The 27,249-nt window shown below is 44.6% G+C and overlaps 1 protein-coding gene and 1 long non-coding RNA gene across 2 annotated transcripts in view; one reads left to right on the top strand and one right to left on the bottom strand.

Moving 5' to 3' along the window:
* Positions 1–27,249, top strand: part of Dner (delta/notch-like EGF repeat containing) — a 315,461-nt gene that overhangs the window by 67,242 nt on the left and 220,970 nt on the right. The gene's annotated exons all lie outside the window — the stretch shown is intronic.
* On the bottom strand, positions 1,198–3,341 carry LOC134480598 (uncharacterized). Its single transcript, XR_010055041.1, has 2 exons — positions 2,741–3,341; positions 1,198–2,583 (listed from the first exon to the last, which is right to left on the bottom strand). It is a non-coding gene; the product is annotated as an uncharacterized LOC134480598 (long non-coding RNA).

The raw sequence follows: 27,249 nt of genomic DNA, 5'->3' as shown, positions 1-27,249 counted from the left end.
GCCCAGGGTCATCTTGCCCAACTGGTAGAATTATGGTCTTCCCGGATAAGAGTTCAGGAGACTTAGTGTCAGAGCAGATCTTAATGATGGTTGTGCTCCTGTGCTGTCCTCTTCAGCTGCACGTTAGGGCTTGCGTGTCTTAGGATATGGGGCGGGACCTACTGGTGGGTTGTAAGTCAAAGTTGTCTCCTTTTGTTCCGGGAATGGAAGCTAATTGGATGCCAATCTTGGTGAATAAGTATTAGCAAAAACTTTCTCAGCAAACCTAAGCTTCATCTGTGATACGGAATTCTCTTCCGTATAGTTTCTGACAAGTCTGGTTAGTATACTTGCCTTTCAGCCATATTGGAGAGGTTAAATACTACTTTACGTAGCTTAATATTTCCTAAGCAAATGTACTGATAAATCCATTACAATGTCAATTTTATTATTCCAGTCTTTCCTGCGTCACCTGGACATTTCAGAAGTGTACTTCTAAAGCCCGCGAGAAGGCCTGCTAGGATTGCATGGAGTCTATATATCATTTAGAAAAAAAATTGTCACAAACTACTGTGTTCTATCCTCTGTCATGTTTGCTTTGGTTTTGTATGATTGTTTGTAATTTATAGAAGAGAAATCCCACACAGGGAATGAACACTCTGAGAGGATAATAAACAGCGAGTTCAATTCTCTACCAGTATAAGTTGTATGGTATTTATTCCAGAATTTTTTTGTCCCATGGCAGTAAGAACATTAATTTTGCTAAAGCCACGTAGCAATTTTTGGAAGGAATGGAAACATGTAAAATACACAAATAAAGAAATGATGCTTTTCCTCACGGACAGGAGGACCCAAAGCCTCCGTGCTTGATCCAGATAACTGTGATGGTGGTGCTCAAGTCTGCTTCTCCCTGAGGCGCCGGCATGAATATTCAGCCACGTATGCGCCAGAAATAGCAACTCCCACCCCCATTTGTAGTCTGCTCATATCTGTGATGTAAATATCCCCAGAGCTGTTTTCAGGCTCCTAGGGTGGTGACCCTGCAACACAGAACACCACTGTCTACACTGTCTGTCAGAGAGCTCCAGTGGCAGGAAATGATGTCAAGAGTATGGCTGGTAAAACAGACCAAACTATCTAGGAGGAGCTAAGGTTTTAAGAATGTAATATCCGTCTTACTTTCCTATCGCTAGGACAAAGCACCATGGCCAACACAGATAACTTAGAATGAATTTAATTTGGGGCTCACAGTTGCATGGAGTCCATGGCCATCATGTGGACAAGCAGAACAGTAGTCCTGAGCTGCAGATTGAAGGAAGAAAGGCAGATGGGAAGGGGAGGGAGAGGGAGGAGGAGGGAGAGATGTTTCACTGGGAATGGTGTGGGCTTTAAAAAGTTGCATGGAGGGGTGGTTCATACTGGCCAGAGGGAAGGGGATACAAGAACACTGTGTGGCAGTAGGGGGCATTGATATGACCAGGGGTGGGGGGTTTCTTCTTTTATCTCATTAGCCCCACTTGAGAGACATGGTTCTGTTCTTCTCAGAGGGAGCCTGCCTGGCCTTGTGACTGCTAGAGGCGCAATAGCTCTCAGGGAGTAGGCCATTTCTTCTGACCTTTTTCCCTGTGTCCTCAGAGGGCTTTGAAGAGCATTGAGACCAGCGAACTTCCATTAGTAACCAGATTTGCTCTTGGACAAGCCCAGCCCCTCGTCCTGCGCTCTGTTGGCAGGTTGAGGGTTCCCTGTGCAGCAGCATGCTGGGCCCTTCCCACTTCTGTGACGATTCTGATTCACCCTGCCTTCCCCTGCTTGGCTTTCTCTCCTGTCCTTTCTGTCTCCATCTTGCACAAACTCCTTTCTCTTAGGGGAGCCCTGGTCTCCCTGGGACTTGGTTCCTCCAGCTCTTTGGTTGGGATGGGGAACACATCTGACTCAGAGGTCTGTGGGACTGAGCACTGCTGTTGGATCTGGGGACAGCAATGGCCCTCCAGGCAGGTCAGGGATCTCTCTGAGGGGGAAGATGTCGTTTTGCTTCAGTCAGAAATAAATGCTAAGTTCAAAGTGCTGAGCCAGCAGTTGGCTCTAGTAAGCCAAGCCGTGGAGAAGTTGTTGTGTGTGACCAAGAAGGTCCTCTGCCAGTCAGTGTGGCTTCGCAGCTTGGCTCTGCCCTTTTGGAGTTTGCGCTGTGACCAAATTAGTTAACCTGCCTGTGCCTCAGTTTTCTTCTCTATAAAGGTCAATTAAAAGGAAAAATATAAAATAGAGACTACGAAAGTAGTTTGATAGAAATGACCCTCAAAGTATTTGAGGTTTCAGTAAACGCATACCTGTCCCATGGACAGGACAATACTCAGCATGTGGTAAATGCTATAAAAATGCCATCATGATTAATATTTTTTCAGAGTATTTAAGGAATGACACTCTTATAGACACTGAATTGCAAATAACAGTCACAGTCTGGTACTTTAGCGCTGGCAGCTGCTGGTTCAATAGATTGTGCATAGAATACTCAAAATGGTCGCCGTGGTACTCCGAGCAGCCTTCGTTGTCTTTTCCATACTGTTTTCCCCCTGTTCACTCTTCCCTTCTCCGGTCTCTTCTTCCCTGTGAGAAAAGTAAAGCCGTTTAGACTTTCGGCATGCTGAAGTGCTGAGTTAAAAGGTCGTGGGCACTTCATCAGATTGGCACAGTATCAGCACGTCTGCCCCTTTTCCTTTCTTCCTTCTCTCACCCGATACATACAGCTAATATGAAAGATTACCTCTGTGGAACCTCAGGGCCTTCATGGAAAAGGACTGTGGCCGGAAGCATGTGATGTGGGCTGAGGGACCTCACCCTGCTTGGAGGTCCCCTGCTGTGCCAGGCATTAGCTGCTTATTTCTGGGATTCTGGGGAGATCAAAGCGTTCCCAGGGAGAGCGCTAAGGCTTCTGGGGCAGCAGGGGTCTGTGGGAGGGAGAGCTGAGGCTCCTTAGGATAAGAGGAAAGGAGGGATGAGGGATGGAGGGAACAAGGGAAGGAGATTTGAATGTGTTTATCCCACGCCACCAAGAACTTGATTATGTTATCATTGGCCGCTGCCTTTGTACACACTGCCTTGTGTTGAAATAAATGAATACTCGTCCCATGGACAGGCCGATGTTGGACAGTCGCCATCTACACTGCCACCAGCTGTATTTGAGCTTGACATGAAGCCCTGCTGTTGGTCAGATTCCCTCATGACAGGGTTTAGGAGGAGTCGCCATGGCTGACTGTCACGGAGACAACTGTGGGGGAAGAAGGCTGTGCCGTGGGCCTGAAGGGCCTCCACTGACAGTGGGTCAGGTGAGGGCGGAAGAGGAGCAGTGTGAACCAGACAAGGCAGGCAGGCCTCTCTTTCCAGAGTGGAGGATGGTGTGCCGGGGTTGCCATGGTGACCACAGACTCCTTTGGGCCAGCAGCACTGTGAAGGTATCAGAGCAGAAAACATGGCAACTCCCTAGTTCCCACTCTGCCCAGACTGCGAAATGGCAGTAAATGCCACTCTCTTTTCTCCTAGAAAATGTGCTTTCTCTTTGAACTCCGTGCCATACACTCTAGGGAGAAGAGTAATTCACCAAAGCCAAGTTTTGCAGATTCAGAAGTAAAATTAGAGTCGTCTTTTGCATTCTCCACGGGCTGTGCTAATGTGTCTTTGTCCAGTAGTAAAGGATGACGTCATAGCAAGCTGTGCAGGGCTAGCAATTTATTCCCAATGGGGTCCTCATTGCGTTTTCGCTTGGGTAAACACTCCGATTGCCTGTTTTCGTGCATTTCTGTCCCGTGTGTGTGGTGTGTGTGTGTGTGTGTGTGTGTGTGTGTGTGTGTGTGTGTCTGTGTGTATGTGTGTGGTGTGTGTGTGTGTGGTGTGTGTGTGGTATGTGTGTGTGTGGTGTGTGGTGTGTGTGTGGTGTGTGTGGGTGTGGTGTGTGTGGTGTGTGTGTGGTGTGTGTGTGGTGTGTGTGGGTGTGGTGTGTGTGGTGTGTGTGTGGTGTGTGTGTGTGTGTCTGTGTGTATGTGGTGTGTGTGTGTCTGTGTGGTGTGTGTGTGGTGTGTATGTGGTGTGTGTGTGGTGTGTGTGTGTGGTGTGTGTGTGTGGTGTGTGTGTGTGTCTGTGTGTATGTGTGTGGTGTGTGTGTGGTGTGTGTGTGTCTGTGTGTGGTGTGTGTGGTGTGTGTGTGGTGTGTGTGTGTGTGTGGTGTGTGTGTGGTGTGTGTGTGGTGTGTGTGGTGTGTGTGTATGTGGTGTGTGTGTGTGGTGTGTGTGTATGTGGTGTGTGTGTGTGTGTGGTGTGTGTGTGTGGTGTGTATGTGTGGTGTGTGTGTGTGTGGTGTGTGTGTGGTGTGTGGTGTGTGTGTGTGTGGTGTGTGTGTGGTGTGTGTGTGTGGTGTGTGTGTGTGTGTGGTGTGTGTGTGTGGTGTGTGTGTGTGTGGTGTGTGTGTGTGGTATGTGTGTGTGTGGTGTGTGGTGTGTGTGGGTGTGGTGTGTGTGGTGTGTGTGTGGTGTGTGTGTGTGTGTCTGTGTGTATGTGGTGTGTGTGTGTGTGGTGTGTATGTGGTGTGTGTGTGTGTGTGTGTGGTGTGTGTGTGGTGTGTATGTGTGGTGTGTGTGTGTGGTGTGTCTGTGTGTCTGTGTGTATGTGTGTGGTGTGTGTGTGTGGTGTGTGTGTGTGGTGTGTGTGTGTGTGGTGTGTGTGTGGTGTGTGTGGTGTGTGTGTGGTGTGTGTGTGTCTGTGTGTGGTGTGTGTGGTGTGTGTGTGGTGTGTGTGTGTGTGTGTGGTGTGTGTGTGGTGTGTGTGTGTGTGGTGTGTGTGTGTGGTGTGTGTGTGTGGTGTGTGTGGTGTGTGTGTATGTGGTGTGTGTGTATGGTGTGTGTGTATGTGGTGTGTGTGTGTGTGTGGTGTGTGTGTGTGGTATGTATGTGTGGTGTGTGTGTGTGGTGTGTGTGTGTGTCTGTGTGTATGTGTGTGGTGTGTGTGTGGGGTGTGTGTGTGTGTGGTGTGTGTGTGTGGTGTGTGGTGTGTGTGTGGTGTGTGTGTGTCTGTGTGTGGTGTGTGTGGTGTGTGTGTGGTGTGTGTGTGTGTGTGGTGTGTGTGTGTGGTGTGTGTGGTGTGTGTGTATGTGGTGTGTGTGTGTGGTGTGTGTGTATGTGGTGTGTGTGTGGTGTGTGTGTGGTGCGTGTGTGGTGCGTGTGTGTGTGTCTGTGTGTATGTGTGTTGTGTGCGTGTGGGTACGTGTGGGTGCATGTGCATGTGTGAGGAAGCCAGAGGACAGCTGCAGATTTCACATCCCATCTTTGTTTCAGTTTGAATATTTCTTTATTGTGCTCACACTTTAAATCATTGTTTATAGTACTTTGAATCCAGTTTTTGCTCTTCCAAAGAATTTTCATATCTTTACTTGTTTGGTTCTTAAAATGTCATCTCTTTTCTTTTTGGCATTATAAAAGTGGCATAGTGCCATTGTGAGGAGGTTAGCAATAAAACGAAAGATCTAGAACCCTACAACTCAGATTTTTAAAATTTCTTTCTTCTTTTTTTTAAACAAACAAATCACATTTTAAGATAATTTTTAAATTTAACAAATTAAGAAATTCAAACCTATGACTGGAGAGAGGCCTCAGAGATTAAGAACATTTCCTGCTCTTCCAGGAGACCAATGTTCAGTTCCTAGTAATGGTGTCCGGCAGCCATTAACTGCCTGTAACTCCAGATCTAGGGGATCTGATGTCTTCTACAGGCCTTTGAGGGTACCCACACCTTGTGTTACACATTCACATATACATATAAATGCAAATAAAAACTTCTTTCAGTGTAGGTGTTGAGAAAGTCTTACTATGCAGCTCTGGCTGTCCTGGAACTCAGTGTCAACCAGACAGGCCCCGACTTACAGTGATCCCCCTGCCTCTGCCCCCGAGTGCTGGGACGAAAGGTGGGCACCTGGGTAATAACTATTCATTTTTGATGGTAGGAGGGAAAGTCCGGCTTATTTAATCTACCGTTTAATACCCGTAGCATAACCCCATCCCCCAACACCGCTTGCTTCTATTTTAGGACTCAACGTCTGTCTGGTAAGGAATATAGTTTTGATTCCTCTGATATTCAGACCTAACCCCTTCCCTTCTATTTTAAATAAGAAAAACTGTTAACATGTAGCCTCGAATGCTCGTTTGCCTGCTTGCTGGCACGTGCCCAGTGTTGACACATCTACTCAGTGATCTGGACTTTCCGTATGAGCGCCGTCCGAGGACTGCTGCCTCGGATTCTTACACAGTGTCAGGAGCTCGCCTTCTATCCTTTCATGTGAGACTAGACTTACAATAGTTTGGAGACCTGCCCTGGCTCCAGATCCTGTCCCTGCTCCCCCAGGCTCCTGCTTGAGATTTCTACTTGCGTGAAAGCCGCATGCTAACTTTGGAACCGTTTATTGGTGCTTATTTTGAGGAGACTCACTAGCAAATGCTTCTGGAACCGGGGCCCTAAGGGACTCGGTTTCTTCAGTCATAGTCCTGTGAGCTGCTGGGCTTTTTAGAATGCAAGGGCTGCTTAGCAGTGAGTGTTGATGTAGCCTTAGATAGAATGTGCCAGAGTCTCCCACACGCTGTTTTGTAGATTGTGAATTGAAAGCACCAGTAACTCTGGATTTGTGCCGTCTTCCTTAGGAGAGCTAAGATAGATTCTTAAAAACATTGTACTTATTATGTCTGTGAGTCTCTTCTCTCTCTCTCTCTCTCTCTCTCTCTCTCTCTCTCTCTCTCTCTCTCTCTCTCTGCTTACACACATGAATGCATGCTCCACATGGTTTATATGGAGGCCAACTCTGTAGAGTAGCTTTTCTTTTATCTTTACAAGGGTTCTGGGGATGGAACTCCAGTTGCTGGCTTTGGGGGACACACTCACTGGGCCTTCTTGGCCCCAAAGAGATATTCTTATCATCCAAAATTGTGTAAGGTTCCCCGAAAGTTCTATATGGTGTCCACTTTAAAAGTAGGCCAAGGAAAAATACTGACGTGTATTTTATTGGCTGACGTAGAGTAAGGAAGAGTGAATATAACGAAAATACTCCTTGCTGACACTTTAACGTTTTGTCAGTCATTTCTGTTAGCTCATTTTTTTTGACTTTTTAATCTGGATTTCTTTTTTTTTCTTTCTTTTTTTTTATTAACTTGAGTATTTCTTATATACATTTCGAGTGTTATTCCCTTTCCCGGTTTCCGGACAAACATCCCCCTCCCCCTCCCCTTCCTTATGGGTGTTCCCCTCCCCACCCTCCCCCCATTGCCGACCTCCCCCCAACAATCTAGTTCACTGGGGGTTCAGTCTTAGCAGGACCCAGGGCTTCCCCTTCCACTGGTGCTCTTACTAGGATATTCATTGCTACCTATGAGGTCAGAGTCCAGGGTCAGTCCATGTATAGTCTTTAGGTAGTGGCTTAGTCCCTGGAAGCTCTGGTTGCTTGGCATTGTTGTACATATGGGGTCTCGAGTCCCTTCAAGTTCTTCCAGTTCTTTCTCTGATTCCTTCAACGGGGGTCCTGTTTTCAATTCAGTGGTTTGCTGCTGGCATACGCCTCTGTGTTTGCTGTATTCTGGCTGTGTCTCTCGGGAGAGATCTACATCCGGCTCCTGTCGGCCTGCACTTCTTTGCTTCATCCATCTTGTCTAATTGGGTGGCTGTATATGTATGGGCCACATGTGGGGCAGGCTCTGAATGGGTGTTCCTTCTGTGTCTGTTTTAATCTTTGCCTCTCTATTCCCTGCCAAGGGTATTCTTGTTCCCCTTTTAAAGAAGGAGTGAAGCATTCACATTTTGATCATCCGTCTTGAGTTTCATTTGTTCTAGGCATCTAGGGTAATTCAAGCATTTGGGCTAATAGCCACTTATCAATGAGTGCATACCATGTATGTCTTTCTGTGAGTGGGTTAGCTCACTCAGGATGATATTTTCCAGTTCCGACCATTTGCCTACGAATTTCATAAAGTCATTGTTTTTGATAGCTGAGTAATATTCCATTGTGTAGATGTACCACATTTTCTGTATCCATTCCTCTGTTGAAGGGCATCTGGGTTCTTTCCATTTTCTGGCTATTATAAATAAGGCTGCGATGAACATAGTGGAGCACGTGTCTTTTTTATATGTTGGGGCATCTTTTGGGTATATGCCCAAGAGAGGTATAGCTGGATCCTCAGGCAGTTCAATGTCCAATTTTCTGAGGAACCTCCAGACTGATTTCCAGAATGGTTGTACCAGTCTGCAATCTCACCAACAATGGAGGAGTGTTCCTCTTTCTCCACATCCTCACCAGCATCTGCTGTCGCCAGAGTTTTTGATCTTAGCCATTCTCACTGGTGTGAGGTGAAATCTCAGGGTTGTTTTGATTTGCATTTCCCTTATGACTAAAGATGTTGAACATTTCTTTAGGTGTTTCTGTTAGCTCATTTGATTGTTTGCTTTTTTGTCTTTCGTGTATTGGCTGAGTCTCAGTATATATAGCTCTGCTTGGCTTGGAACCAGCTAGTGTAGACCAGGCTGGCCCCAAACCTGCAGCAACCCTTCTGCTTGTCCCTCCCATGGGCTGGCGTCACAGGAGCACACCACACACATAGTCAGTGGCCGAGCTTCACGCTTAGCACAGGAGGAAGTGGAGACTCGGAGAATAAATGGTTTTTCTTCTGTTTCTTCCACTTTGCCCTTGATTCGACTGAGTCATTCGCTATGCAGAAAGTGGTTCTGGTGCAGAATTTAGAAGCTGGGAGGGACGTCTTTCTTATTGCGTAGTTCCTGGCCTGCCTGGCCTTGCTCTTTGTAAGGTGAGAAAAGAAAGTCAGCTGAGAAACTTTCAGCTATTCTTGCAGTGGATTCTTTAATAAAAACAGTACCGCCCAACCGGAAGCTCACAGAGGAGGACTCTTCTTTTCCTCCCTTCCTTCTGTGTTGTTCCACAAGTCAGCTTATCAGACAGTCTTTTCTGTACCTAAATAGCAATGTTACTTTTCTGAGGGATCTGGGAGACAGAATCCGAGATGAGGGTAAGTTTCTTGGGTGCCTTACAATGCCCTCTTATAAATGGAAGTCCCCAGAAGAAAAAGCTGTGCGTGTGCGTGCGTGTGTGTGTGTGTGTGTGTGTGTGTGTGTGTGTGTGTGTGTGTGCATGTGGGTGTGTGTTGCAGTCAACAGGACCAATCGACTAGTAGAACTTTGTGATTGTGAAGAGTTAGAATGTTGCCAAAGGACAGCCAAATTCTCTTTGGTTTTCTTTAATTCCCTTGATAGCCACTTACTGCCCACTCCTAGTCTTGACCTAACACATTTGTGGCTGTCAGATGAAACCTTTTGGAACCTTTAACTTCCCAGGCCACTAACACCAAGCTGGGAATGTCCTCAGATAACTTCTGAAACCTATAATACAGTTTTCCTGTAACCTGGTGTTCTGTCAATATATTTGGGGAAAAAATGCCTTGGTTTATGACTTTTCATTTGTTCTGGAACAATAAAAAGTTCACAAAACCATTTCCAGATTAAAACGTGGCATTTGATGATGTGAGATTCCTCTTCTGGTGCCAAGAAAGGCAGAGGATTGTGGGGGACTGGCAGGTTGAAGAGATTTTAAAGTGCTGTGAGGAGATAAGGCATATTGTATTCACTGGCACACAGATCATTAGTGCACAGCTATGAGGCACCCAAGTCAATGTTAGCATACACAGGAGGGCACACAGGTTACAGGGAGGGAGGTACACAGGCCTGCAGACAGACATAATAGGCAGGCTAGTGAAAGCAGTGGTGGAGTGAGGGGCTCAGGCCTCTTACCTCAAGGCCATGTTTACATAGAATCATACAAGAGCAGGGCCTGAAGAGACGGCTCAGTGCTTCAAAGCACTGGCTGCTCTTCTAGAGAACCCAGGTTTGATTCCCAGCATCCACATGGTAGCTCACAACTGTCTTGTTCCAGGGGATCTAACCCTGCCTTCTGGCTTCCATGGGCACCAGGCATACATGCAGGCAGAACACCCACACACATGACATTAAGGAAAAAAATCACACAAGAGTGTCGTCCTGCCAAACTATCTATGTAATGGGTGATATCATTGTTTACCATGGCTTGCTTTGGGGGTCTCTGTGGGGTGCTTTGTGCTCTGTGGGGAATGACTCACAGCTCCCGGGATGTTTGGTGACTACCATGTTTAAGCTGGCTGGTATCTGGTGCCATATTGTTTATGTGTGAACTGCCCCTTGTGGCTATCTGTTCCTAGGCCATGGCCACTCAAATCTGGCCCCAGAATAAAGAACCTGTTCCTTGAAGAGGGATCTGTTTTTTGTTTTTTGTTTTTTGTTTTGTCAATAACCTTAAGACCTCCTCCAAGGAAGCACTGGAGACAGGAACATGGTTAGGAGGCTTCTCTAACCACTCTGGCCAACTGGTAAGCACTAGACTCAGGAAGAGATCCTGTTTCAAAAGATCAAGGGGGGCATGGACCTCTGGATACTGTTCCATATGCATGTGTACACACATGCATAGTACCCACATATACATGTACATGTATATACATTATAACACATGCGTGCACACACACATACACACACACATGCATGCACGCAGGTAAGCATGCATGTACACACACACATACACATACACAGACACACACACACACACAGACGCACTGTGGTCTCTGTTACAGAGAACACAGGCAACCTGAGCGGACTCCTTTCCCTTCACTAACCTGCGGCACAGTTGCACTTACGGATGTTCTGGCCTCTGTCCCATGGCTTTTCACAAATTGTAAGAAGTCCACAGACAGGGGCAGGGAGGGGATTTTACAATTTCCTCCCTATAGTTTGACCAAATCGAAGCCAGATCCAGTTTGCCTTGCTAGTTTCTGCTCCCTAACTTCTTTACAGTACAGAAAGACTGAGGTGGGTAAGGTTACAGACCTAAGTGGCCAGTAGCATAGCCAAAGAGGAGATTAATGCTTTGCTGGGGACTGAGTTGCCATGGTAACATCTTCTGGTTCTCTCTGCACGGCTCACAGGGTCCTGGTCTGAGCTCTAGTACCACACAAACCTGTTTTTACAAACCACAGCCCTCTGTCCCTTTGTTTGCTTTTGGTTTTGGATTCTATCATGATATCTTTCGGGACAAAAGGTCCAGGGAAGACTCAGTAAAATGGTATTCCTGTATTTCAGACATTGATCTTTGGGTGACAGATGAATCAGACCCTGTTACTTGAAGTAGCTGTTTTATTTTAATCAGTAGTTCTTGAGCTGAGTGTTCAGGAAGGACGCCACTAAGAATTTGTCTCTGGGGCTGGTGTGATGGCTCAGTAGATAAACTGGTCACCAGGCAACGCCATCAACCTGAGTTGCATCCCTAAGACTCACTCAAAGCCACATGCATCTGTAATACCCGTGCCATTCTGGGGAGATGGGATGTGGCGTGCAAGGTGCTTCCGGGAAGCTCATAGGTCAGCTAGCCTGGTGTACGCCATGACAAACAGCAGCAAAAATAGACCCTTCCTCAAACAAGGTGGAGGAGGCAAGGACTGACGCTCATGGCTGTCTTCCGTTCCTCACACATCTGTCTTTCTCTTCAGGTGCCCATGCTCACATACACTAGAAGAACAGCAGCAGGAGTAGCAACAACAAAACCAAATTTGCTCTAGTCTGTTTGGGATCGGCTGGTGAGCTTGAGGCTGTGGTCCTTGTAAGATGGCTCCTTCATTGTCACGGCCAGTGAATCCTGTTCTCTGCCTCGTTTTCCTTCTCCTCTGCCCCCAACTTCGTTGTAGCCATTCCGGCAGGGGGAAAGATGTTTTAAAGAGAGACACGTGTACCCCTCCCTGTCTTTGACTCTCAGATTATTCCAACAATAAATCTCAGGAAACTAGAATTCCTCCAGGAATCTCAGGCTGGGAGAAGGCAAATGCTGAAGTCCGGTGCCTGCCGGAGCTGGACGTTATCTCCCTGACAGAGATTTCATGGTCCTGACAGCTGTCAGATCCCTTGGCTTGAGGGAGTGATGGGTTGGTGATGGTTAGGACCACACCTTGAGTGTCTGAGCGCTCAGTTTGACATGCCTCTCCCCTCTCTATTTAAATCTCAGCCTTGGGTCAAGATCCTGAGGTGATCCACTTGGTGGTGGTGGTTGGGGGGTGGGGTCACTGGGTCTCCTTGCTCCTCTTCCCAGTGTGGTCACGCTGAATAAAACCGTCTTCGATTGTCACTATCCTTCATCTCTCTAGTTGACCTGTAGACAGGTCTAGCTTGTTAGGGCTGCAGGAGCCCTAACCCTAAAAGCTGGTAACAAATATCTTAGGCTTCAGGGCATCTCTACCCATGACTCAGCTTTCACTGTGTGATAGAGTGTGGATGACGTCATTTCCAGCTCAGTGACTGACTTCCCGGAGGCAGGAAGCAGTAGCCACCAGCTTTGATAAGCTTCTTGAGGATCTGCTGGGGATGCTGGGATGCCATATCCACCCTCTGGGTTGGTCAAGACAGTCGGGAGCCTGACGGAGTGTAGGGTGGGGCTTATGCCTTCTGATAGGAAAATGGAAAAGTCCCATCACAGAAGGAGATATGGGTTGAGAGCCGCTGTTGTGCCCGTTTTGGAAAATCTAATCCGATACATCTCACGGCCATGGTGGTACCTCTGGGCTATAGAAGCCATTTCTGTGTGTAGTGCCTCTAGTTTCTTCCTCCTGCTTATCAGGTTTCTTAGCTCTTCTTTCATTCTGAGCCTCTAAGGGCCTCTCGGTTTCCCTGTTTACACTGCAGCCTGCTGCTCAACTTGGCACATTAGTGGCTTCTAAAAGATTCTTCATCTCATTACTTACTGGTTCTGCCTGGTTGCAACCCTGTTATCACTGATATCTGCTCAGTGAGCAGACCCCATAGATAAAGTGCCACCTGCTATGTGAACTTCTTCCTCATGGTGAGCTCATTGCCAAGATGATCTTTGGTCATTGGTAATAGGTGGTAAATAGGTTTAATTGCTTCAAATTTAAAATCATCCTCCCCCTTGAGCTGGTTCTATACCAAAGGCTGGATGGTTGGGTACCAAGTGTCTGTGACGTCGTGATAATGAGGAGGCTTGGTTGACTGTATTCTGTCACATGTGAAGCTGTAAACTGGACAGACCCATTTATTTTAGGTGACCTATTTGCATCATGGTGTTTTGTTTTCTTGTTCTGTAACTAGTCATGTCTATAAACTGCAGAGTAATGGATACATATTAAATCGTGAATATTTGTATTGTGCACTCTCTTGGCATTACGGAAAGAGTAAAGTATTCACGGTGCACATCTCAGGGAGCCTGTCTGAGGCTGACTGAAGGGGCAAGGGAGTACAAGTTGAGGTATCTGGGCAATTGATTCTCTCTGCACGCTAAGCTGTTCTGGTAAATTCACTGGGACAGTGTGCTTTAGAGAAAAGAAAAATATGTCACCTGCTATGGGATTTGGAGTGAGTTATTTAACCTCCCCTGAGTTCAGCTTCCCAGTGTGACCTGTACTCTAAAACCATGTTTTTTTATTTTTTAAAGAAGCGACTCATGTTGGGTGCGCTCTTATTTTCACGTGAACGCTCTTCCCATCCTTATTAACACAGAGAAAATGTGATGCACTCTCTTCAGAAACAACTTTCGGAGGTGAACTATTTGGTATTTCCTTAAAGCACAAGATAGCTTGGAATGAGTCCGGACTTCATGAATCAATTAAAATATCTTATGCCAATGTCTTTTGGTTGACCGCATCGACTTACCGATTTACCTTCAAATGCTGAAGGCTTTATTCCCAACCAGACAAAGAAAGAAAAGGCATGCATAAAGAAACGCCACGTTTCCTCTCTGGTTTCACGGCAACTGAGCCCTCCCTCAGGCCCCCGATATGGAAAGAGCATTGATTCTCCGTGATTGCTTGATTCCCTGTGACGGCTTCTGGTAATGTGTTTGAATGTTTTAAAAGGTCCAAAGAAGAGACCTTAAGTAATGGCTGTATAAGCAAGTATGGGGAGCTATTGAATTCATGCTTTCTCTAGCTTTCTTCTCCATAGAATTAAAAAGAAAAAATTCCAGCGGCTGGAGAGATGGCTCAGTGCTAAAAAGAAAGAAAAAAGAAAGAAAGAAAGAAAAAGCACTTTTAGCTCTTTCAGAGGACCTGGGTTTGGGTCAACCACATGGTCACTCACAACATCTGCTCCCATTCTGGGAATCTAGTGCCCTTTGGGCACTAGATCTTCACCTGGTGTGTATAGATACACGCAGACTAAACAGTCACTCACATAAAAAGACTTAAAATAACCTATATGCATTTTGCACAATTTAAAAGCTGTACATGGCTTCTGATCTTTTTTATTTTTTGATGTTGAATGAGATAGCTTGATTATTAGGGTGTAGTCCTCTATCCCTCAACGTTTGCCTCCCGGAGTTTTGGACTGAAGAGAAACTTCTGGTCTCTTCTTTGTCATCAAAATTATGTGATGGAAGCCTCCCTCTCATAGCACTGTGAGCTCTTAATCTCCACCAATGTTTCCACCTTTCTTCCAGACTAATCAAACTGGACCCACCCTCTCACCGCCCTTCAGAGTTGCTTCCTATAGCCCTGATTCCAAAACATGTGATTTTTTTCCCCTCAGGTACTTGGATCATGTTCCTGCCTGACCCCATCCTTTCTTCTACTTCATTTATATTATTTCCCCGATACATTGTTTCTGTCTGATAACTCAGTTCACTTGTTTCTTGTCAGAGTTTTGGGCAAGAGGCTTTTTGCTGATTCTGGAGCCTGTCTGGCTCTCCCATCAGCAGAGAACACAGCCTCTTCGTTCCTCTCTTTTCCTTCCAGCCTTTGACACAACCAGGCATTAGTCTCCTGCTCCAGGCTGGCTCTGACAGCTGTGGAAGATGCAGCCTGGATAAAGGGAGTTGTTAGTGAGAGCAGGGAATGCTGATAGGAGATGAATCCAGGGAAAGAAGCAGAGGACCGGAAGAGATGCTCGGGATTAAATGGGTAGAGGGAAAATCGAGAAGCTAAGCCCATGAATTCAGTTCTTCATATTCTCTAACTTCACCCTCACTCCTCCCCACCCTCAGCCTGAACTGATTTCCCATGAAAATAGAATACAGGAGAATGACATGGAGGAAATAGGTTTTTCTGAATATGCTTTATGTGATTTTTCTTTGATTTGGTTGCAATTTCTGCTTAGCCTTGGGCTTACGGGTCTCTTGCAGAGAAATGGCATTATCTGTGAAATTTCTCATCGAGTCCTGTTTATCTACAATACCATAAAGTGAAATAGCAGTATATCTCTCCCACTCCCACGGAAGGACTTGAGGAGATTTGCCTCTGTATTGGAAATCCGATGGAATGGACTAAGAGAAGAGGTGGCAGAGATCCGGGCCCCGGGGTATGTTGAACTAATCTCAGCAAGAGTAAAATTAAGGTGCGTGACTTGACATAATCATTTTGTGTAGCGTCCAGAAATGTATACAAACAGGAAGGCATTGTGTAGCTCAGGCCTGGCTCTGTCAAGACTGCCTGGAGGCCAGGCTGAACGAATGTCACAGCCTTGAAAAGTGCAGAGAGAAGTGAATTTAGGTTATTTTAGTAATGGGTGGAAACTACTGGTCACATGCACATGGTCTTGATGAAATCAGGGCAGGCAGACCTGACATGTTTAAGACAGAAATTATCTCGTGGTCGATGCCTAAGAAGACATCACAATGTCTTTTTGATTCTGAACTTTGGAAAACATCTTTTAATGGTATTCAATGATCATTTTTATTTAATATAATGTTTCAGATTAGTTTTTGATTTTTTTAGTCCAAACGAAGAAGAATGGGAAAATTATTGCTGTCAAGTGGAAAGACTTGGATTCCTGTGACCCTTTTCCTGGTGTATTATACTTATATTACTATACCATACTGTACCACACTATACCATACATTATCCTTGTCTATGAATGGCATATCTGAGTGCTACTAAGCACTTTGGCTTAGCAAGGCTTCTCTCTGTGTCACTTTCTTCTTTCTTTGTTTCGTCCTCATGCTAGGCAAATGCTCCATAGCTAGTCTATGCCCTCGGTCCTTCCTTCTCTGTAGCACGGCTACCCTGTGCATGGGCTCCCTTTGCCATAGTCTCCCCTTCTCTCTCTGTTATTTTGTTTCCCACAATCCATTCTTCAGGAGAGGATTAGCTTCCTGAGACAGACTGGTCTACCTGTGAGAGACCTTCAGAAGACTTTCCCAGAGAAGCTGCCAGAGGGGCCTGGGTGTTGGCTTTGAGGGATTTAAAAACCACCAGGGGTGGTGGTGAATGCTTCAATCCTAGCTTGGGAGACAAAGGCAGGCAGATCTCTGTGAGTTCAAGGTCAGCGTGGTCAGAGAGAGAGAGAGAGAGAGAGAGAGAGAGAGAGAGAGAGAGAGAGAGAGAGAGACCCTGTCTTGGAGAAAAAGACGTAAAAAAAAAAAAAACCACCATCCCAGCATAGAGCACCTTATTTTACTAGCCATAAGTCATCCCGTGAAACTCTGTCATCCTTTATGGATAATAATGCCCAACTTTGGACATCTGTTGAGGATTTTCCTTCAAGCACTGAACCTCTGACTCCTGAAGAGGAAACAGGAAGCTGGAAGAGGAGTACAGGTAAAAGCAAATGGCTGCTGTTTCTAGAAAGTTCTTGGCTTGTGAGATTTTGAGAAAGAGCCTGGACCTGTTAGTCCTCACTGGGATAGAATTTGATAAATTTCTAGATCTTGATTCCACCTGGTGTTAGTGACCTGCAGGACTCAATTAGGAGATAGTAACTCTGTGTGACCATCTCCCTGTCCCAACGCTGAAGACTTTCTGCACTATGCCCCAGAGAGGGTGATGGAGGACTCATCCCAATTCTTCCTGTGGCTTTAGAAAGTCAAATGCTTTGAGTTAGGGCTTAGTGTAAGACTCAGAGGCACAGTGCTTATCCAGCATACACGGGGCCGCTTCCTTCCATTTGTGGTTCTGCAAATGAAACACCAAATGTTTGCATCCTTGTTTTCTTCCTCTGACTCCCAAGAGCTGTCTTCCCTTAGTAGCAAGTGGTTAGTACCCAGTGCCTGGACTGCAGTGGGAATCCTACTCACAAACACTTAGGGTACGATCCCATTGGTTAATTCCTGAGTGTTATCTCTTTACAAAAGTGGCCTTGGAAGGACCCTCTCTGCTGGTAGGTAAGGTAAGGCTTTGGGGGAAAATGGCCTTGTAGGAAGCTAGAGTTTTGTGGAGTTGTAAGGTTTTTAGACAAGAGCAGTGCTGGCTCAGAATCAAGCAGACACATAGCTTGCCAAATAAAAATGAACCATGCATAACAAATAGATCTAGGCTTAGGTAATGAGAGACTTTATTGCAGTAAAGGGAGAAGACTACCTTAACCGGGAGAAGGATTCATCCATGTGGTAGTTTGAATGAGAATGGCTCTCGTAGGCTCATAGACTTGAATGCTTACTCACTAGGGAGTGGTATTGTATGAAAAGGTTAGAAGGATTAAGAGGATTGGTTTTGTTGGAGGAAGTGAATCACTGGGATTGAGCTTTGAGGTTTCAAAAGCCCATGCCAAGAAGTTCAGTCTGTCTGTCTGCCTTCCTGTCTGTCTGTCTGTCTGTCTGTCTGTCTGCCCATCTCTCTTTCAGGATGTAGAGCTCTCAGCTACCGCTCTAGCACCTGCCTCCATGCCACTAAGCTCCCTACCATGATGATAACGGACTAAACCCCTGAATCTGCAAATGAGCGGCCAATCAAATGCTTTATTTTGTAAGAGTTGCATCACTCACAGTGTCTCTTCAGAATAGTGGCAAGGATATTCCATAAGATCTGCAAGTGTCTCAGAAATCAGGCAGAAAGGACCTGCATAGGGGGGGTGACACAGGGACAGATGAAGTAACAGGATGAATAGGCAGCAGGAACTCACAGCCAAGCAGAGGCTTTTTCTTGTTATCCTGTAACACTTTTCTAGGGCCATTGTACAAAGTGTCATCAAATGAGTATCTCAAACAGCAATGTATTCTCCTGTAGGTTTGGAGGTCAGAAGTCTTAAATCAAGGTATTTTGAGCATTGTTTCCTTCTGGAAGCTCTGAGACATGGTGGTCTGTTTCAAGCCCTTGGGACTATCCCTGTTGGCAGTTCTTGCTGTCTTTGGCTTGTGTATGTGTCATTCCAACCTGCTTCTGTCTTTACATGACTGTCTTCTCGCTGTGGTTTCCACCTCTCATTCTTTTCTGAGGATGCCAAGGATGGTGCTTTAGAACCCATGCGAATTAGCCTGAATTTCTAATCTAATTATGCCCCTAAAGATTCCATTTACAGAGGAGGTCACAAAAGAGGTACTGTTGACTATATGATTTCAACATGTTCTTCTGGCAAAATTCTTCAACTCATGACTCTTGGGGTTAGGGGTTCTTTAAGAGTTTGCCTTTATGTTCTAATGTGAGTTTGGGCTGAAAGTGAGTCAGAGTTCACAGGCCTGCAGGGGAGAAAAGAAAGACCAAAACTTTGTCTACATTGCAGTAGCTTGTTATCTTAGTTTTGCTTTCTGTTGCTGCAGTAAAATACGCTGCAACTTAAAGGAGAAAGGGTTTGCTTCACAGCTCCAGCTTACAGCTCATCATTGCAGGGGCATCAAGGTGGCAGGAACTTGAAGTAGCTAGCCACTTCCCATCCATAGTCAAGACTAGAGAGCAATAGATTACATAGCATGTTGGTGCTCTGCCCACTCTCTCCTTTTCATCCAGTTCAGGGCTTGGGTGTGAAATGGTGCCAACCATATTTAGGGGTTGGTCTTCACACCCCAGATAACACAAGTAAGAAAGTCCCTCACAGGCTAACCTAGACAATTTTTCCTTGAGACTCCATTCCCGGTGACTCTAGATTAGAACACACTGGTGGTTTAACCACCACACAAAAATTTTGTACAGCTAGGTCAGCAGCAAACCATCCCACTGGTCACTTGTGGTTAGTTGAAGTGTGTATGTCCAGCCTGTTAGAGATAACCCAGGGACTCATTGGTGACTTTTATCCAAGTCACCAGGAGAAAGGTAGTCTTTGCAGTGAATTGTTTCTTAGAGCAAGAATCTGCAGGGTTGAGGCTTTCTTTCCAGCCTTCGGCGTTGCAGGAGTAGAGGGCTCAGGATGAGTTTGTGGTCAAGTTCTTTGGAAATCTGAATGGAATTATGAGTTCTCTTTCAGGAAGGAAGATCATATGTTGTGGTTGTTTTGACTTATGGTCTGATATAGCCGGAACAGGACACATTCCCACTGAGTCTGAGGATGACCTTGAACTGATTCTCTTATTTCTCTCTCTGTAGCTTTGTGGACTCCAGGTGGGAACTAGAGGCAGAGTCAAAAGCCACTCGGGATTATTCAGGGCTGTAAATCATCATGCTGTAAATGTATGAAATATAGGATGAAGAATGTTTGGAAGGCAGTGTAGAAAGACCAGACTCACCAAGACTTGCCTAGATTTCATTCCACTGTCAATGAGAAGCTTGTGGACATTTTGAGGCAAGGAAATGCAATCTTAAAGACCTCCTGTTGGGAAGATGTTATCTTGACAGTGGTGTGTGGGGATTCATGAGTGAAATGAGGTAATGATTAGTTACCTCACTAGGGTGGGGTAGATTAAAATGTGAGAATTTCTTGTGCCAGGTGTATCTATGCAGTTATCATGTATCACTTTTGCTTTAATATCTGTAATATTAAGATACTTTGTAAAAACGTTTACTAATCTGGCCACTAAGAGCTTTTCTTATATTTGGAAACACACACACACATGCAACAAAAAGGTCAAAAATTAATTACATTTATCTTATTTTGTACATGTTCTTAGGTCAGAGGATAGTTTATGGAATTCCCTCCTTCTATGGGAGCAGGGAATTGAACTCAGGTCACCAGGCTTGGCAGCAAGTGATTTTGTCTGATGAACCCTCTCTCTGGCTTCCTGTGTTAGTTTATTCCAACTACTATAAGAAAGTACCGTAGGCCACGTGGTTTATAAACAAGAGCTTTGCTTTCCTATTATATGCAGGATGCAAGTCCGAGATCAAATGCTGGTTTAGTTGATTTCCTCTGAGGTCTCTTTCCTTGACTTTCAGGTGACTTGCCTTATTGCTATGTCCTAACATGACCTCCCTCGGCATGTAGGAGGTCTCTCACATTGTATAAGGCCTTGATTAGGTCCTCATCTTTTTTTTTTCTTTTTTTTTTTCCGGAGCTGGGGACCGAACCCAGGGCCTTGCGCTTGCTAGGCAAGCGCTCTACCACTGAGCTAAATCCCCAACCCCCTAGGTCCTCATCTTAATAGCTTCCTTTGTATTTAACCATCTCTTTAAATCCTTAAAGATGATGACATTCTGAGGTACTGGGCGAAGACTTCAACATATGAGTTTTGGGGGATAAGTTCAGTCCATAACACTTTTCAAGGGGACTTCCCATCACAGTGTGAGGTTGGTGGTTCTTGAATGGTTCGGCAGGATCTCTGTCAGGGAAGCAGAGAGAATTGTATATTTCTGCACAAAGCACCAAAGCATGTGCCTTTGGGATGTACCAAGTACTCACCCCCATACAGAGATGCTCCGCCTCCATCCCATGGTTCATTTTATCCCCACCATACAGTGATTGACAACAGCCATCTTTTTTTTTTTTTTAAAGAGATAGACTGGTGACTGAAATTCAATGAGTGACATTTAATTACTTGGCATAAAGGAAACGTCAACTATGGGGCCAATGTGGATTGTAGTGATATCTGTTCTTATAATTATGATATGAAAGAAGTTTGGACAGGAGAAGACATGAAAAAGTTGAAGTTAAACAGCCAGCATTGAGTTTTGTTCAGCCCCTCCTTCTGACCGTCCCCTAGTTACTTTCTACATTTATTTTTTTCTCCTATCTTTCCATTCACTGCAGTGGGAGCAATGTTCCTCTCATTCCCTGTGGAAGATGTGCTGCCTGCCCAGTGCAGCAGACAGGCCAGAAGAGGTATATCCCTGTGGCCTCCACTCCCAACAACATTCTTCTTGGCTTCATATTGGTTCCTGCAGTCAGTCTTCTCAAGTGTGAAGGACTATCACCCTGGTTGTTTCTCTCTTCTTCTATACTTCATAACAATAAAAGAACCCTTAATTACTTACTCTCAGGCTTTAAGAGAGTTTGCTGACCTGCCTGGAAACTCAGTCCATGGAATATAACCAACCTTAGAATTCTGGGTAACACCACTCACTATTGGACAGTATTGTGTCTGCTCCCTAACAGGCACATTGCTAATGCCTTAAATATGTTTGTCTACATACTCCCTATGCTGTGGGAATAGATAGCTCCCCTTTTGAGACAGGTCTCCTGTAACCTGAGGCTGACCTCAAACATTGATATGTAGCCAAGGATGGCCTTAAACACCTGATATTCTTGCCTGTGCACTGAGTGCTGGGATCACAGACGCATGCCACCATTCCTAACGGAAATGGGACATTTTAAAAGCTTAAACAGATAGGAAAAAAAAACCCCTTGGCTTTGCATAGCAAAGAGGGAAGAGGGACAAGACTTCTGGATCTCAAATGTGAGCTGTGTTTTTAGTTTAAGGTCTGGTTCTCTCCTCTGGACCAGGTTAATTTGTCACACTCAGAACAAGTAAATATTGTACCCAACACCTTTGCTATGACTTTAAGCCATCCTGAGAGGCCACTAATGACTGGAAGGCAAGAAACAACTTTGCCAACTGTCAATAGCCAATGTAAAATTTTTACTAATCTCCCAATTTCATATGACATTTTCCTCAAAGATGTTAAAGGATAGAGTTTGATAAAATGGCTAGCATTTGAAACAGTGAGTAGTGTCATGCCATCATGTCTAACTCTATCTACCTACTTGCTCTTTCTGTAAGAATCTCTCTCTCTCTCTCTCTCTCTCTCTCTCTCTCTCTCTCTCTCTCTCTTTCTCCCTCTCTCCTTCTCTCCCTCTCTCCCTCTCTCCCTCTCTCCCTCTCTCCCCCCTCTCTGTGTTTATTATATTCAAACTAGATTAAAGAAGGCCTACGAGAAAGTCTCAGAGTTTGGGCTGAAAATTGCTAAAGCTTCAGTGTTGTGTAACAGTTTTTTCCAGAAAAACATCCTATGTGGGGGGAAGTGTGTTAAGATGTTAAAAGGGGCTGAGACAACGGGATATTCTAAGAGGTGTATATCCATCTCTCAGGAAGTTAACAACTTAATGGCTTCAGGAAGTCCCTGAAACTGACCAGATTCACTAAGGTCCTCCTACCCTAAACATGTATAAGCTGTAAGAACTGCTGAGAGATACTGCACAGAGTAACAACTTAGAAGAAGTAGAGACCAGCCAAGTTGCCTGAAAGTGGTTCAGACCAACTGAGATATGGAGAAGGACAACTCCAACCTGTTGAGCTGCCTGCAGATTGTTTCCTGCACAACAGGTGTCATGAACGCTCATTCATGCTGAGAGAGGCTTTTGGTGATATGGCTCACCAAGTTGGACGTCTGTGATATTGTACTTTGGTCTGCTGTTTTGGTTCCCTATCTGGAATAAATAGACATTTATCCACATCTCCCCAGCAATAGTGACACAGAACATCCAGTCTGCAATCACACACTAAAAACGACAACACAGAATACTTACTTTTATTTTCATGAGTATATTTGGTTACTTGATTTTCTCCAAAATCAAAGCCTGGGGATTGGATTTTTCTGGGTTCATTATGGGGTGTAGAAAACAACGACCAAAATATTAGGAAAATGGGGCTGATGAGAAGGCTTGGCAGGTAAAAGTGGCAACTGCTAAGCTCGGTGGCCTGAGTTCTATGCCTGGGAGAAGTCACACAGAGGTGAGAGCTGACTCTAGCAGGTTGTCCTCTGATCTCTATATGTTTGTCATGGCCAATGTGTGTGTGAATGTACACACACACACACACACACACACACACACACACACACACACACACGCACACACACAGCTCATAAACAAATATCACGAAACTGTAAACTCTTTTTTTCCTTCTAAAAGGTCGACAGATAAAGAGTTCTCGCCGACGCGTGTGACAGGGTCTGTCTCTAACACTCCTTCTTGGAGGCTGTAGGTTGTGAAGAACAGTTGCTTCTCCGCAAAGCTAATTAAAAACATTATAATTAATTTGCCATTGTCTAAACTCTGAGGAACTTATTTGGAATAATAGTCACAGGTGACAAGACTTTAAATTAAATGGGAAGCAAATCAGTATTTAAAATAGCTCGGTGTAATTAGGTTGCAATTATTTGAATAAATTGGATCCAAATGCTGAAAACTAAACCTGTCATAGTCTGTGTGTTAGAATGCAAATTTATTGCTGCGGAATCAAGGAGTGCCCCCCCCCGCCCTCCTCTCCTTCCACCTTCCTCTTTCTTTCTCTCCCCTTCTTCTCTCCTTTCTTTTCTTCCAATTCTCTCCACCTTGATTTTTGTTAAGATTGAGTGGAATATACACTTTCCTATTCACTGGATTTATTTCATTCTTTGAAATGAATGAAGGTTTGGAATATCCACTCTTTTGCCTTTTGAGGCCTCGGCTTTCATATGTTGTAGTGTTAGCTATGTTCAGGACCCTTTGGTAAGGGAGAAAGCACAAGTTGTTAGATCTTGGCTGGAACCGTGTAAACATCTCCCCCCATACACATAAGTGTGCTGTTGTCCTTGGCTACGGACAATCATTGACCGCATCTCCAAGTAAGGCCTACAATTTAAAGTGAGTTTGCAAGTCTCACTCTGCCCGTGCTAGGCTTTTTGTTTGGCGGCAGTCTGGACTCTTAAAGGCTACAAACATTGTAAGAGTCAGACCTCTGTTGGGCCTGAATTCTGCTTATTCTAGATAGTTCCTTCAATTTATTCATGATGATCTGTGAAAGGAGATGACATACATGAGGATGGAAAATATTGTTCTTTCGACTCCTTGCTTCGTCTTCCTTTTTACAATAATAATACATTAATTCTTTGAGAGCTTCCTACATACTTAAAATGTATTTGACCACATTCACTCCAAAATCTGCCCCTAAACTTCTCTTGGACCCTTTCCCTATTCCATACCACCTTCCAACTTCATGTCTTTTTTTTTCTTCTTAATAATCCACCAGGTTCAATTTACATTGCCCATCTACTCATGGGTACGGGACTCTGTGAAGTCCACCTATGAGGTGCCATACCCTTAATGAAAACTGATCCTTTCTTTTTTTTTTTCCCTTTTTTTTTTTTTATTAACTTGAGTATTTCTTATATACATTTCGAGTGTTATTCCCTTTCCCGGTTTCCGGGCAAACATCCCCCTCCCCCCTCCCCTTCCTTATGGGTGTTCCCCTCCCAACCCTCCCCCCATTACCGCCCTCCCCCCATAGACTAGTTCACTGGGGGTTCAGTCTTAGCAGGACCCAGGGCTTCCCCTTCCACTGGTGCTCTTACTAGGATATTCATTGCTACCTATGGGGTCAGAGTCCAGGGTCAGTCCATGTATAGTCTTTAGGTAGTGGCTTAGTCTCTGGAAGCTCTGGTTGCTTGGCATTGTTGTACTTTTGGGGTCTCGAGCCCCTTCAAGCTCTTCCAGTTCTTTCTCTGATTCCTTCAATAGGGGACCTATTCTCAGTTCAGTGGTTTGCTGCTGGCATTCGCCTCTGTATTTGCTGTATTCTGGCTGTGTCTCTCAGGAGCGATCTACATCCGGCTCCTGTCGGCCTGCACTTCTTTGCTTCATCCATCTTGTCTAATTGGGTGGCTGTATATGTATGGGCCACATGTGGGGCAGGCTCTGAATGGGTGTTCCTTCAGTCTCTGTTTTAATCTTTGCCTCTCCCTTCCCTGCCAAGGGTATTCTTTTTCCTCATTTAAAGAAGGAGTGAAGCATTCACATTTTGATCATCCGTCTTGAGTTTCGTTTGTTCTAGGGATCTAGGGTAATTCAAGCATTTGGGCTAATAGCCACTTATCAATGAGTGCATACCATGTATGTCTTTCTGTGATTGGGTTAGCTCACTCAGGATGATATTTTCCAGTTCCAACCATTTGCCTACGAATTTCATAAACTCGTTGTTTTTGATAGCTGAGTAATATTCCATTGTGTAGATGTACCACATTTTCTGTATCCATTCCTCTGTTGAAGGGCATCTGGGTTCTTTCCATTTTCTGGCTATTATAAATAAGGCTGCGATGAACATAGTGGAGCACGTGTCTCTTTTATATGTTGAGGCATCTTTTGGGTATATGCCCAAGAGAGGTATAGCTGGATCCTCAGGCAGTTCAATGTCCAATTTTCTGAGGAACCTCCAGACTGATTTCCAGAATGGTTTTACCAGTCTGCAATCCCACCAACAATGGAGGAGTGTTCCTCTTTCTCCACATCCTCGCCAGCATCTGCTGTCACCTGAGTTTTTGATCTTAGCCAATCGCACTGGTGTGAGGTGAAATCTCAGGGTTGTTTTGATTTGCATTTCCCTTATGACTAAAGATGTTGAACATTTCTTTAGGTGTTTCTCAGCCATTTGGCATTCCTCAGCTGTGAATTCTTTGTTTAGCTCTGAACCCCATTTTTTAATAGGGTTATTTGTTTCCCTGCGGTCTAACTTCTTGAGTTCTTTGTATATTTTGGATATAAGGCCTCTATCTGTTGTAGGATTGGTAAAGATCTTTTCCCAATCTGTTGGTTGCCGTTTTGTCCTAACCACAGTGTCCTTTGCCTTACAGAAGCTTTGCAGTTTTATGAGATCCCATTTGTCGATTCTTGATCTTAGAGTATAAGCCATTGGTGTTTTGTTCAGGAAATTTTTTCCAGTGCCCATGTGTTCCAGATGCTTCCCTAGTTTTTCTTCTATTAGTTTGAGTGTGTCTGGTTTGATGTGGAGGTCCTTGATCCACTTGGACTTAAGCTTTGTACAGGGTGATAAGCATGGATCGATCTGCATTCTTCTACATGTTGCCCTCAGGTTGAACCAGCACCATTTGCTGAAAATGCTATCTTTTTTCCATTGGATGGTTTTGGCTCCTTTGTCAAAAATCAAGTGACCATAGGTGTGTGGGTTCATTTCTGGGTCTTCAATTCTATTCCATTGGTCTATCTGTCTGTCTCTGTACCAATACCATGCAGTTTTTATCACTATTGCTCTGTAATACTGCTTGAGTTCAGGGATAGTGATTCCCCCTGAAGTCCTTTTATTGTTGAGGATAGCTTTAGCTATCCTGGGTTTTTTGTTATTACAGATGAATTTGCAAATTGTTCTGTCTAACTCTTTGAAGAATTGGATTGGTATTTTGATGGGGATTGCATTGAATCTGTAGATTGCTTTTGGTAAAATGGCCATTTTTACTATATTAATCCTGCCAATCCATGAGCATGGGAGATCTTTCCATCTTCTGAGATCTTCTTCAATTTCTTTCCTCAGTGTCTTGAAGTTCTTATTGTACAGATCTTTTACTTGCTTGGTTAAAGTCACACCGAGGTACTTTATATTATTTGGGTCTATTATGAAGGGTGTCGTTTCCCTAATTTCTTTCTCGGCTTGTTTCTCTTTTGTATAGAGGAAGGCAACTGATTTATTTGAGTTAATTTTATACCCAGCCACTTTGCTGAAGTTGTTTATCAGCTTTAGTAGTTCTCTGGTGGAACTTTTGGGATCACTTAAATATACTATCATGTCATCTGCAAATAGTGATATTTTGACCTCTTCTTTTCCGATCTGTATCCCTTTGATCTCCTTTTGTTGTCTGATTGCTCTGGCTAGAACTTCAAGAACTATATTGAATAAGTAGGGAGAGAGTGGGCAGCCTTGTCTAGTCCCTGATTTTAGTGGGATTGCTTCAAGTTTCTCTCCATTTAGTTTAATGTTAGCAACTGGTTTGCTGTATATGGCTTTTACTATGTTTAGGTATGGGCCTTGAATTCCTATTCTTTCCAGGACTTTTATCATGAAGGGGTGTTGAATTTTGTCAAATGCTTTCTCAGCATCTAATGAAATGATCATGTGGTTCTGTTCTTTCAGTTTGTTTATATAATGGATCACGTTGATGGTTTTCCGTATATTAAACCATCCCTGCATGCCTGGGATGAAGCCTACTTGATCATGGTGGATGATTGTTTTGATGTGCTCTTGAATTCGGTTTGCCAGAATTTTATTGAGTATTTTTGCGTCGACATTCATAAGGGAAATTGGTCTGAAGTTCTCTTTCTTTGTTGTGTCTTTGTGTGGTTTAGGTATAAGAGTAATTGTGGCTTCGTAGAAGG

The sequence above is a fragment of the Rattus norvegicus genome, chromosome 9, assembly GCF_036323735.1.
Source record: "Rattus norvegicus strain BN/NHsdMcwi chromosome 9, GRCr8, whole genome shotgun sequence".
Taxonomy (NCBI): Eukaryota; Metazoa; Chordata; class Mammalia; order Rodentia; family Muridae; genus Rattus; species Rattus norvegicus.
The sequence above is the reverse complement of the archived record's forward strand: the minus strand, read 5'-3'. Positions and strand labels throughout refer to the sequence as shown.